Raw genomic sequence first — 13,159 nt, 5'->3', positions numbered from 1 at the left:
CCGGACCAAAGAGGCTTAACAGATATATTTGGAACACTGTCTCCTAAAGCAGCAAAATACACATTCTTTTCAAGTGCACATGGGATATTCTCCAGAATAGGTCAAGTACTAGGTCACAAATCAGGTCTTAACAAGTACAAAAAGATTAAGATCATACCATGCATCTTTTCTGACCACAGCACTATGAAACTTGAAATCAACCACAAGAAAAAATTTGGAAAGACCACAAATACATGGAGGTTAAAGAACATCCTGCTAAAGAATGAATGAGTCAATTAGGAAATTAAAGAAGAAGTTTTTTTTAAAAAATACATGGAAACAAATGAAAACAGGAACATGATAGTTCAAAACCTTTGGGAAGCAGCAAAAGCAGTCCTAAGAGGGAAGTATATGGCAATACAGGCCTACTTCAAGAAGGAAGAAAAACCTCATATAAACCACCAAACTTTACACCTCAAGGAGCTAGAAAAAGAACAGCAAACTAAGCCTAAAGCCAGCAGAAGGGAAATAATAAAGATTCAAGCAGAAAAAAATAATATAAAAACAAACAAAAACCATAGAAGAGATCAATGAAACCAAGAGCTGATTCTTTGAAAAAAATTAGTAAAATTTATAAACTCCTAGCTAGACTAATCAATAAGAAAAGAGAAAGTACCCAAATAAACAAAATCACAAATGAGAGAGGAAAAATAACAACCAACACCACAGAGGTACAAATAATTATAAGAAAGTATCAAGAAAACTGGGGTATCTGGGTGACTCAGTCAGTTAAGTGTCTGCCTTAGGTCAGGTCATGATCCCAGGGCCCTGGGATCAAGGTCCACCCACATCAAGCTCTCGGCTCACTGGGGAACACGCTTCTCCCTCTCCCTCGCTCTCTGTCTGCCTCTCTGCCTGCTTGCATGCTCTCTCTCTCTAATAAATAAAATCTTTAAAAAAAATAAAAAAAAAAAAGAGAGAAAGAAAATGTTATGGAAATTTCCTGCCAACAAATTAGATAACCTGGAAGAAATGGATAAATTCCTAGAAACATATAAACTTCCAAAACTGAAACAGAAAGAAATAGAAAACTTGAACAGACTGATAGCCAGCAAAGAAATTGAATCAGTAATCAAAAATCTCTCAAAAAACCAAAGTTCAGAACCAGATAGCTTCACAGGGGAATTAGACCAAACATTTAAAGAAGAGTTGATACCTATCCTTCTCAAACCATTTCAAAAAATAGAAATATAAGGAAAACTTCCAAATTCATTCTATGAGGCCAGCCTTATTCCCATTCCAAAACCAGACAAAGACTCCACTAAAAAAGAGAACTGTAGGGGCATCTGTGTGGCTCAGTTGGTTAAGCGACTGCCTTTGGCCCAGGTCAAGCAGGGTCCTGGGATCAAGTCCCTGCTCAATAGGGAGCCTGCTTCTCCCTCTCCCTCTGCCTACTGCTCTGCCTACTTGTGCTCTCTCTCTCTCTGTGTCAAATAAATAAGTAAAATCTTAAAAAAAAAAAAAAAGGGAGAGAGAGAGAGAGAACTATAGGCATTATCACTGATGAACATGGCTGCAAAAATTCTCAAGAAAATACTAGCAAATCAAATCCAGCAGTACATTAAAACAATCATCCACTACAATTGAGTGGAATTTATTCCTGTGCTGCAAATACAGTTGAATATTCACAAATCAATCAACATGATATACCACATTAATAAAAGGAAGCATATGAACCATATGATCCTCTTAATTGCAGAAAAAGCATTTGATGAAAGGTACAACATCCATTCTGGATAAAAACCCTCAACAAGTAGGGAAAGAGGGAACGTATCTCACTATCATAAAGGCCATATTTATTGTAGCATTATCAACAATAGCCAGCCTCCTCCCCCCAAAAAAACCAATAACCAAATTATGGAGAGCCCAAATATCCATCCACTGATGAATGGCAAAATAAGATGTGGCATATATATATATAATATATTTTATATATATATATATATGTATATATATATATGCACACACACAATATACACATATATACAATATACATATAGTATATATATATATATATATACACAATATACAATATACATATATATACAATATACATTTGTATACAATGGAATATTTCTCAGCCATAAAAAAAGAATGAAATCTTGCCATTTACAACAACATGGATTGAGCTAGAAAGTATTCAAAGTGAAATAAGTCAGTCGGAAAAAGCAAATACTATATGATTACACTCACATGTGGAATTTAATAAACAAAACAAATGAACATGGCAGGGTGGTGGGAAGAGAGGCAAACCAGGAAGCACTCTTAACTATAGAGAACAGAGTTAATGGAGGGAAGGTGCTGGGGGGATGGGTTAAATGGGTGATCAGTATTAAGGAAGGCACTTGTGATGAGCACTAGGTGTTGTATGTAAGTGATGAATCACTGAATCCTATAACCGAAACTAATGTTACACTGTATGTTAACTAGCTGGAATTTAAATAAAAACTTGAAATTAAAAAAAAAAAAAAGGAAGCCATACAGATAGTCTAGGGACAGGTGAAAAGATACTTAGCATCACTTACCATCAGGGAAATACAAATCAAAAATACAATGAGATATCACCTCACAACTATCAGAATGGCTAAACTCAAAAACTTAACAATAGGTGTTAGGAAGGATGTAGGAAAAAAGGAACACCTATGCACTGTTAGTAGGAATGCAAATTGGTACAGCCCCTGTGAAAAACAGTATGGAATTTCCTCAGAAAGTTAAAAATAGAACTACCCTACAATCCAGCAATCACACTACTGGGTAATTCCCCAAAGAACACAAAAACACTAATTCAAAGGGACACATGCACCCCTATGTTTATAGCAGCATTATTTACAGTAGCCAAGATATAGAAGCAGTTGTAGTACCATCAATTAATGAACAGATAGAGATGTGGTATACATATACAATGGACTATTATTCAGCCATGACAAAGAATGAAAACTTGCCATTTGCAAAAACATAGATGGAGCTAGAGCGTATTATGCTAAGTGAAATTAGTCAGAGAAAGACAAATACCATGTGATTTCACTTATGTGGAATTTAAGAAACAAAACAAGTGAGCAAAGGGAAAGAGAGAGAGAGAGACAAAGCAAGAAACAGACTCTCAATTATAGAGAACAACCTGATGGTTACCAGAGGGGAGGTGGGTGGGAAGACGGGCGAATTAGGTAATGGGAATGAAGGAGGGCACTTGTGATGAGCACCCGGTGTTGCATGAAGTGTTGAATCACTATACTGTATGCCTGAAACTAAGATAACACTATGTTAACTAACTGGGATTTAAATAAAACTTCAAAAAAATAAATAAAAAATTATTATTTGTTCCTCAAGTGTTGGTGGAATTTACCTGAGAATTTCAGCTGTGTCCATAGGGAGACCGCACATTCTCTATTTCTTCTAGGATCAATTTGCAAATTCATCTTCTCAAAACTTATCAACATCAAGTTCAAGTCAACGTCAACAGCAAGTGTAAATATATTTGTTCATTTAGTTAACAAAGGTTTTTGCGTGCCATTCTGCTGGGCTCTATCCTAGGCAGATGGGATACATCAGTAAACAAAAGTCCCTCAACTCTGCCCTTACACTCTTAGACTCTTCTGCTCCCTTTAATTTTTAAAAATACGTGCTTACTTCCCCCTTTCCATTCTTATTTTGTATGTCTATCTTTTTTATTTTTCCTGTTACCTAATTAGTGGTCTATCAAGTTATTTCTGCTTTCTTCAGAATTTCACTTAAAGCAAATTTCCCAAAGGAAAAGAAAATTCATTAGTTTTGCTGTTTTTCGGTTTCCTGATTTATTAATCTCTTATTTTCTTTTACTGATCTCTCATCTATTTTTCTCCCCTTGTCCATAGATTTCTAACTTCTTAAGTTGAATACTTATTTCATTGATTTTTGGTTTGGTTTTTTTTTTGTTGTTGTTGTTTATTTTGGTTAGTAATATAAATATTAACCATTGTAAACATTAAATATAATGAACTTTACTCTGAGCAACTAACTGCTTTAGTTAAAATTTGATAAATCCATTTTTATATTTTTCTAGGGATTCTGAATTTTGGTTTTTATTTCTTCCTTGATTTAGTCTTATTTATAAGAGTTCCTGTCTTATTGCAAGTTCTAGTGTTAGAACTTTTTCCCCTGGCTTTCACGTTCCACTTTTAATCATGCTGAGCTCAGATATCATCAATCAATGTTTTAAATAATTCATGGGATTATGACAAGATACATTCTATTTTAAAGTACTGAATTGGATATAATGGACATACAATTCTGTGTTACACATTTTTATCATCTAGTATTAGAAAAGCTATTTTGAGTAGTGGTTCTTTCTTTTAACACAGAGGTTCATAACTGGAGGCAGTTTCATCCCATCCTCCCCTAGGGAACATCTGGAGACATTTATGGTTGTCACAACTAGTAGGAAGTGAATGGAGGTGATAACCATTTAGTAGGTAGAGGCTAAGGAGGCTGCTAAACATTCTGCATAGGGCAGCCCCCACAACAAAGAATTACCTGAGCCAAAATGTCGGTAGTGCCCAGGCTGAGAAACCTTGCTAACACGAGTCTTTCTTGCTAGATGTTATGATGTGCTGATTCCTAATGCCATAATTTCAGCTCATTGTACATAAATTAAAGTTAATCCACTCAGGTTCATTTTTTACAGCACTTATAGTAAACCACTCACCCTTTACAGTTCATCCATACCTTTTCTTTTGCATTTTATCTTCCCTCGGATTGTTAAACTAGTAACAGCTTTCATGCTTTCAGTATTTTAAAGTACATGGGGGAAATGAGTCCCAGTGAAAATGAGTTAATGCAGGAAACAGAAATTTTAAATTATTTCTATGGCATGAGTCAAGAGAACTTTGCTCTGATAAATAACAGATAGCTATTAAGAAATAGAAGCAATCTGAAAGATTAGATTTAATAGTAATCTAATTTCCTTCCTGCCCTAAATTTCTTGAAATAACTAAGCAGAGATCCAGTTAGATAGCTCAAATCCACAGCATCTCTAGAATAAAAACTGGGTACCATCAGTGAAGAAGAATCTGTGAGGATAGAAAGCAAAAATAATTGGACTGACAAATAAGAACAGAAACTGTAGCCCAAAGGACTTGCACAACAGCAATTTCAGATATACCTTAAACTTAGTCAATAAAAAAAAAAAGAAAGAAAGAAAGAAAGAGAGAGAGAGAGAAAAAGAAAAATTGGAGGTTCTAATGACCTCACATTCCATTAGAGCCATTCCCTCCGTATACATGGTTCCCCAGGGCAGACAACAGCTATATTGTTCTTCAAGCTAAAACCCACTTCTTTCTAATTTAAGTGAATACTAGTTCAGAAAAGGGTAGATAGTAACACAGTATTGAGACTGGAGAGAAAAACAGATCACAGTCTGGGGTAACTTCAAAGAACCACACAACAGACAGACAGACAGAGGGAGAGGAAGGAAGAAAAGAAGGAAAGAGAGAGAGAGGGAAAGAGAGAAGGATGGAAGGAAGGAAGGGAGGAAAGGAGGGAAGGGAAGAAGGAGGGGGAGAGGCAGGCAAGCGCAAAGCCAATTCTGGCATTTACTCCTGGGATAAAACTATGGAGTGGGGCAGGGGAAGAGAAGTTGACAACAGAAGGAGGAAATAAGAGGGCACATCAAGTCCTGTGGCTCTATAAGGACCAGTGTATTATGACTGAAGGACACCAGAATTTGTTACTCCGTAAGATCCCACTTTGACTAAGAATTATTTTAAGCCAAAGGCAACTGAGAAGAAACAGATAGAAGGAAAACTCTTTGCCCTCCTGCTCCCTAAAAGGAAACATCAATTTACAAAGGTGTCCTCCCTCTCTACCAAGAAAGACCAAAGTTAATCACTGGAGACAACTTTAGATCTTTATCAGCCTCGAGATGGCACCAGAGGAATTTACATAATACCTTACTAACCAGACTTTACCTTCCATTAGTCTCCCATATATTTGCCATTCCACAATTTGCTGCCCCTCTAGAGACTCAGGATTCTTTCCCTTTGTCATGTCATGTCTCCAAAAATTTATTGTTCCTTTGCAAAGAAGAAATATAAGCCCAAATTCTAACCAAACCTTTGCATTACTTATTTCTGGGTACTCCCATGTGTTATGGGCACAACACACATGAATTAACTTGTTCATTTTTTTCTTGTTGTTCTATCCTTTGTCAGTCCAATTTGCATGCCCTAGCCTGAGAATCTAAGATGGGTAGAGGAAGAGATTTTTCTTCCCATAGGTGACTATGTCACGTATGAACTAATAGTATCCTCTAACATCTCCCTGGGAGAGACAAGGAAGCCAAATATGTGAATGTCATCATCAAAACCATAAACCACATTTCTTGCCAACTCTGGACCATCTGGGCAAGGAGTCTCTGAAAGGAAATTTAAACACCAGGACCAACTATAGAAGGCTAAGAAACAAGAATGACACATAGGTTCTACCAGCCAGTGGCAAGGAAGACAGCAACAGGGTTTTGCCTACAATGGCCTTGGGTGATTCAGAGTGTAGGAAGCAGGACCAAATGAATAGAGGCTCCAAATGCACAGATGACACCCAGAATTCTAGGAACATTCTTCAGAGGTGTGTGGCCTGAAGAGGTCTGCCCTCAGGCACAGGTATACACCTGCATCTAACTATATTAGCACCATCACTTTCCACCTCTCTTCCCAGGCTCTTTTAACAGGGAACCGCATTCTGCCCTGGTAGTAGATCTCTTTAGAATACTTCATATGTCCCACAGAATAAGTCCCTGAAGACAGATTTTTTACTATGTAATGTAAAAGAACAGCAACATGCTGATACCTATTGACCCTGCATGTATCCACATAGGCCACAGAGACAAAGCTTGAACCACAGCTGATCCAAGTCTTGGCTGAACATCCTGGATCCTCCCAAAACATGAGTGCATAGGAGGCTTGCAAAAAACAGCTAGAAGGCCATGTCACTCACTTCCCTAGGAGGCTGAGATGAAGAAACCTCCTCCCAGGTTCTGATGTGGCATGAGGCTCTCTGTCTCATCTCATCAAGGTACAGCTACAGGCTTACGAGTAGCTTAGCCGGGCGCCTGGGTGGCTCAGTGGTTTAAGCCGCTGCCTTCGGCTCAGGTCATGATCTCAGGGTCCTGGGATTGTGTCCCACATTGGGCTCTCTACTCAGCAGGGAGCCTGCTTCCCTCTCTCTCTCTGCCTGCCTCTCTGCCTACTTGTGATCTGTCTCTGTCAAATAAATAAATAAAATCTTTAAAAAAAAAAAAAAGAGTAGCCTAGCAGAATCATAGCAGCGGCTCTATAGAAGCAGAAAGGAACATTATTCCTGCTGCAATTACCTGAGCCCTTTTGTTTTGGTGTTGCCCTACACAAGACACTAAAGAAAGGAGATCGTTATTGTAAGGGACTTAAGAGACTGGAAAAAGGAGAGATTATGCTGCTGTGTTCAGAAGAAACTCATAAAATTCCTTACATTTCAATAATAATTTTTCCCTGAGGGTCCTTATGATATAAAATTATATGTCTTTGTTTCTTTAATGGATCAATATTTTTATAAATACCAACATCTCTGTCTCTGTTCTGCTGCCTTATCACCATCCCAACTCCAACTTGCCCAAGAGTTGATAAAATTTCCCACTTTACAAATGTAATTTTTTTTTCAGGCAAACACGTATCTTAGCTACCTCTAGGAAAAATAAATGAAATTATAAGATTTATTGAAATTTAATGGAGCAAGTTCTTATTCTAATTATCTAATAGAAACAATATTAATATAAACATCAAGAGAAACTCAAAGATTTCCAGGAATGTTTTTCTTTTTTATGCTTTAAATGAACTGAGTCTAAGAAACAAATGTTTTGATAAAGCGATAACAGGAAAAGTTTTTTTTTAAAAGTTTAACTATGAGTTCAGCAGTTAACTAGTTGGTTAGTTGGAAACATGTCGAAAGCAAAAATTATTTTTTTTAAGATTTTATTTATTTATTTGACACGGAGAGAGAGAGAGAGAGATCACAAGTAGGCAGAGAGGCAGGCAGAGAGAGAGAGGGAAGAAGGCTCCCTGCTAAGCAGAGAGCAGGATGCAGGGCTCTATCCCAGGACCCTGAGATCATGACCTGAGCTGAAGGCACAGAGGCTTAACCTACCGAGCCACCCAGGCGCCCCAGCAAAAATTATTTTTAAACATTTTAAAATTTTACTATCTGACACATAGTTATATAGGGAAAAGTTTTTTATAATAAGCAAAATGATTCCTTGGATAAGTTAGACTGTTTTAATACTTTTGGCTCAGAAGTACCTGTCACTTCATTGATTTTACTAGTATAAAATGATTTAGCATATTTTCTTGGATTTATTTTCTAATAAAAAGGATAATGAATTTGAGTTTTCTAAATTTCCTCTACTGATTTTAATGGTCAAATAAGCTAATTCATATAAGATTATAAAATATTAAAATTACATGTCAAACTAAATTATAATAGATAATTTTTATAAGAAGGATCCTTACAATACTATAAATCATACAGACTTACTATGCCAGCATAAATTATAACACCCAAATCCTTACTTATAAAACTTTAAACTAATATTAAATTAATTATTGAGTTATCTTTGAATACCCAGAAATTTTCCAAGTAAGTGTTAAAACCAAGACAGCAGGCCCAAAATGGAGTCTCTGATGCCAAGCCTCACCTCACCAAACCAAGACTTAATTATAGTTTCGGCTCTCTCCGAAATGAAATCTTAAACCGGTCAGTCAGGAATCATCTGATCAGCACTAGTTAGGTAATCTGCCTCACACACCCCTGCCAAACCCAACCAATCCACTTTTTTGCCTACTACAACTTCCCTGTTCCTGTTCCCTTCTGCCTATAAAAGTTTTTCATCTTGTGCAGCTACTCGGCTGGCTCCCTTTCCATCTGCTAGACTGGATGCTGCCTGACTCATGAATAGTTGAATAAAGCCAATAAAATCTTTAAAATATTCTTCTTGAATTTTGTTTTTTTTTTTCCCTAAAATAAAGCACAACACATTGGTCACTAAACATCACTTTAATTTGCCCTTCTTTTTCTTACAAAAACTGTAGTAGGGTCATCAATTAGCAGATTAAAAGATGAAAATGCCTTTAAATGGTAATGAGGTCTATTTTTGCCAAGATAAACTTGATAAGATGACAGATAATTAGTACTCATGAACAAACATAACTAGATAGGTCTTACTTCTCTGCCTTTTAATCTTCTCTCTCTCAGAAGGATACAAAAGTTGGTTGCTATAGATGAAGATTGCAAAAGCCATCACTTAGAAGCCAGGTCCTAAATAGATCTTTTCCTTCCTTAACAGATATAACCATAACCCCAACCTCTGGCAATTTGTAACAATGCTGAACCTCTTTCACTGTTCATAAACACTTCTGTTCAGATATAGTTACCTGACACCAAAGCATGCCATGTGATCAGAGGCTTAAGAATTAACATCTATACTTAATAGCAGATATTGTGTCTTCAAAGTTGTATATGAAGTTGCCATGCTATGAAAATCAAGGACTTTCCCAATTTCTCTGTGAAATCAAATAAAATTGAAGATAATCTACCATCACCAAAAGAAATCTCATTTTTAAGCTTAAAACCAGTGAGGAAAATGCATTATTTGACTCCCACTAGTTTGTACCAAACAGAAAGTAAAGCTTTATGGTCAATAGAAAGGCAATTACCTAATCTAGATTCTGTAAGAAAAAAAAAAAAAAACACCTTAATTATTGTCAGAATTTTGCCTTATTCATAATTTTTATAAACCCCTAAAAAACTGAAGCTGTAAGCAAGAACTGAAACCTACCTAAAGAATCATTTGAACACACACAAATGAATTTCATTTTATTATTCCAAGCTTTGATATATCTTTTAATCATTATTTATAAATAAATGTTGTTGTTGGGACACCTGGGTGCCTCAGATGTTCAGGGTCTGCCTTCAGCTCAAGTCATGATCCCAGGGTTGTGGGATCAAGCCCCGCATCGGGCTCCTTGCTCGGCGGAAGCCTGCTTCTCCCTCTCCCACTCCTCCTGCTTGTGTTCCCTCTCTCACTCTGTCTCTCCGTCAAATAAATAAATAAAATCTTTTTAAAAAAATGTTGTGGTTGAATTAAAGTAGTCTCCTGCCAAAAGACTTACATGCTAATACAAAAATTTAGTGGATTTTGTTTTCCTGCGCAGAAATATCTTCAATAATCAATGATGAAAACTTACTTATAGATAAAATTTTTTAATGTATGCAAAGTACTCATGTTAAACTGAAAAGCTCACATCATTCCCAAAGCTCTAAGAAGAAATTGAATATTCGATGAGATGAGATGAGAAATTCATCTCACTGAGTATTAACTTATTTATGTAGTTCATTATATACAGCAGATGTCAGCCACATATGCAAAAGGGACACAAGCAATACTCCTCCACAGAGTAGCTAGTCTAGATGTACTACAGTTTGGATGAACCTTGAGGACATTCTGTTAAGTTAAATAAGCTAGTCACAAAAGACAAATACTGTATGATTCCATTTACAGGACATTCCTAGAGTAGTCAAATTCACACAAGAAAAAGTAGAATTGTGGTTGCAAAGCACTAGGAGGAGTGAGAGGATGGAGAGTTAGCGTTTAATGGGTATGGAGTTTCAGTATGGAAAGATGCAAAAGTTTTGGAGATGGCGAAGACAGTTGCCCAACAATGTGACTGTACTTAATGTCACTGAACTGTACACATAAAAATGGTTAAAATGATAGATTTCACATTATATATGCCACAGAAAGGAGAAGGGGAGAAAAGAACTTAAGTCTACAACCTGGCCATACAAACTGGCTAGAGACATTGACCCTGAGGTCAACTAAAAGGCCCCCAAAACAGATCACCAACAAAGGAGACAGCTTCCTGTGAATTCTTTAATTCAAGAATATGTGACTCAAGATGACATCATCCTGCCAAGAGCTTCAAATCATAATTCATAATCAGAATATAAGATTCACGTTTGAGCTTGTGTTCTATTTGTTATCTCAACTCACTTTTTTTCTTCCTTTCTTCCCTTTTTAGCATGGGCACCACTATCAATTTCCAATTGTTGAATTTATTTTCAGCCTTCCCAAGTATTTAAAACAAAGCCTAACATCAAAACTTATCAAAAAGGATCTAAGACTCTAGATTTCACTGTTTTCTACAAAGATTCTACTCTGATGAGAAGTTTCAAATCTGTGATCCATAAGTTAGTTCTAATGATGAACCAAATAAAAAACCAGTCCATTAAGGCACACATAAAATGGTTTATTTAAACTCAGGAAAGCTACTTTTCTTGCCAAACCACGGGTTCCCAATTTTCTCTTAATATTTACGGTTGTCCTCATACTTTTGTGTCCTTCCCCACTGCCTGATAGCCAGGCGCCAAGATGTTACTCCACAGGCATTCCATTATCCCAAGCTGACATCCATAAGAATGTATGAAGAAGAGACTAACTAACCCCTTCTAGCCAAACCTGGTCCATTTGGAACCTATTTGACTCAAAGTGGGAGTTGAGAAATTCCTCCGAGCCAAGTGGTACCTCCCTGGCCTAACTAAGGGTAGGGCTAACAGAATGACCCAAGCAGACATTACACAGAAACAGCTATTGTATGTAAACTCCCAAATTCTTCTGGAGAATCCATGAACCAATGAAATTATTAGATACCAATAGTTGGCCTTCTCAAGGACAAAATACCCCGACTGACCCATAGACTAGCTGCCAACTAGAAACCTAATGGGAAAACGGAAGGATATTGTAATAATATTTGGGATATAGTATTATTTGACAATAGTGACAATAGCTTGTTTTGAGTTAAACATACATCAGGGACACTCTAGAGCAACCAGTTTAAAAAAAGGGCTAATAAGTCAATAGTAGAGATAAATGCGATCACAAAAATATCAGTTAATCCAAAAGAAGGTAGGAAAAGAAGAAAAAAGTATCAAAGAACAGATAGAACAAATAGAAAGCTTATAGGAAGATGGTAGACACAAACCTGGTCAATATCCAGAATTACATCCAATGTAATTTGAGAATTCAAATTAAAAGGCAGAAATTGTCAGACTAAATAAAAACTTAAGATCCAGCTATAAGCTATCTGCAGGAGACTCACTTTAAATATAAATTAGAAAACAATACAAACAATAATGAGTTCACATCACACCTGTTAAATTAAAAATTGGGGGGAATATTGGTTTTCATGAACTGCCGATTCAAGTGTCTTCTACCAGCACACTCATTCCAGAGAGCAATCTGGCACTTGCAAATTCAGTCTGTGCATACCCCATGATTCTTCTATTCCACATCTGAGTATTTATCCAAAAGAAATTTCCGCCGATGTCCATAAGGTTGCATGCACAAGGATATTTGTGGAAGCATTGTTTGTTTATTAGTTGGGTATAAGAAGTAATCTGGATGCCCATGCCTGGAGAGAGTGAGTAAAATATGGTAAATGAACACCATGGAGTACTATGCAACCAGAAAAAGCAACAGGCTAATTGTAAACATAACAATATGGATCTTTATAACATAGCACTAAGTGAGAGAAAAAAAATAAATAAACAGAATGAGATCCAAAACATGATACAGTTTATGTAGGGAACATATATCCTAAACAGTATTACCCACTTAGAGCAATGCAAACAAAAGAACATGCATTTAAAATATCAGAATGGTTGCTTATATATGTGAAGGAGTCAGAAGATAAAGAGGGATAAATGACAATACATAAATGTAAATGTATGTATATTTAAAAAAAAAAGGGAGAAGAGTCCCACCCACTAATAACAATGTGTCATAGGGGCACCTGGGTGGCTCAGTCATCAAGTATCCACCTTCTGCTCAGGTCATGATCCCAAGGTCCTGGGATTGAGCCCCACATTGGGGTCCCTGCTCGGTGGAAAAACTGCTTCTCCCTCTCCCACTCCCCCTGCTTATGTTCCCTTTCTCACTGTTTCTCTCTGTGTCAAATAAATAAATAAATAAATAAATAAAATCTTTTTTTTTTAATGTGCCATAAACTGAAGCATATGATTAACTCAATCCCCTGCACATAAAGTCCAACTTACACATAATATA

The sequence above is a fragment of the Lontra canadensis genome, unplaced genomic scaffold, assembly GCF_010015895.1.
Source record: "Lontra canadensis isolate GAN:19392208 unplaced genomic scaffold, GSC_riverotter_1.0 scaffold2, whole genome shotgun sequence".
Taxonomy (NCBI): Eukaryota; Metazoa; Chordata; class Mammalia; order Carnivora; family Mustelidae; genus Lontra; species Lontra canadensis.
This window is presented reverse-complemented; position numbering follows the sequence as displayed.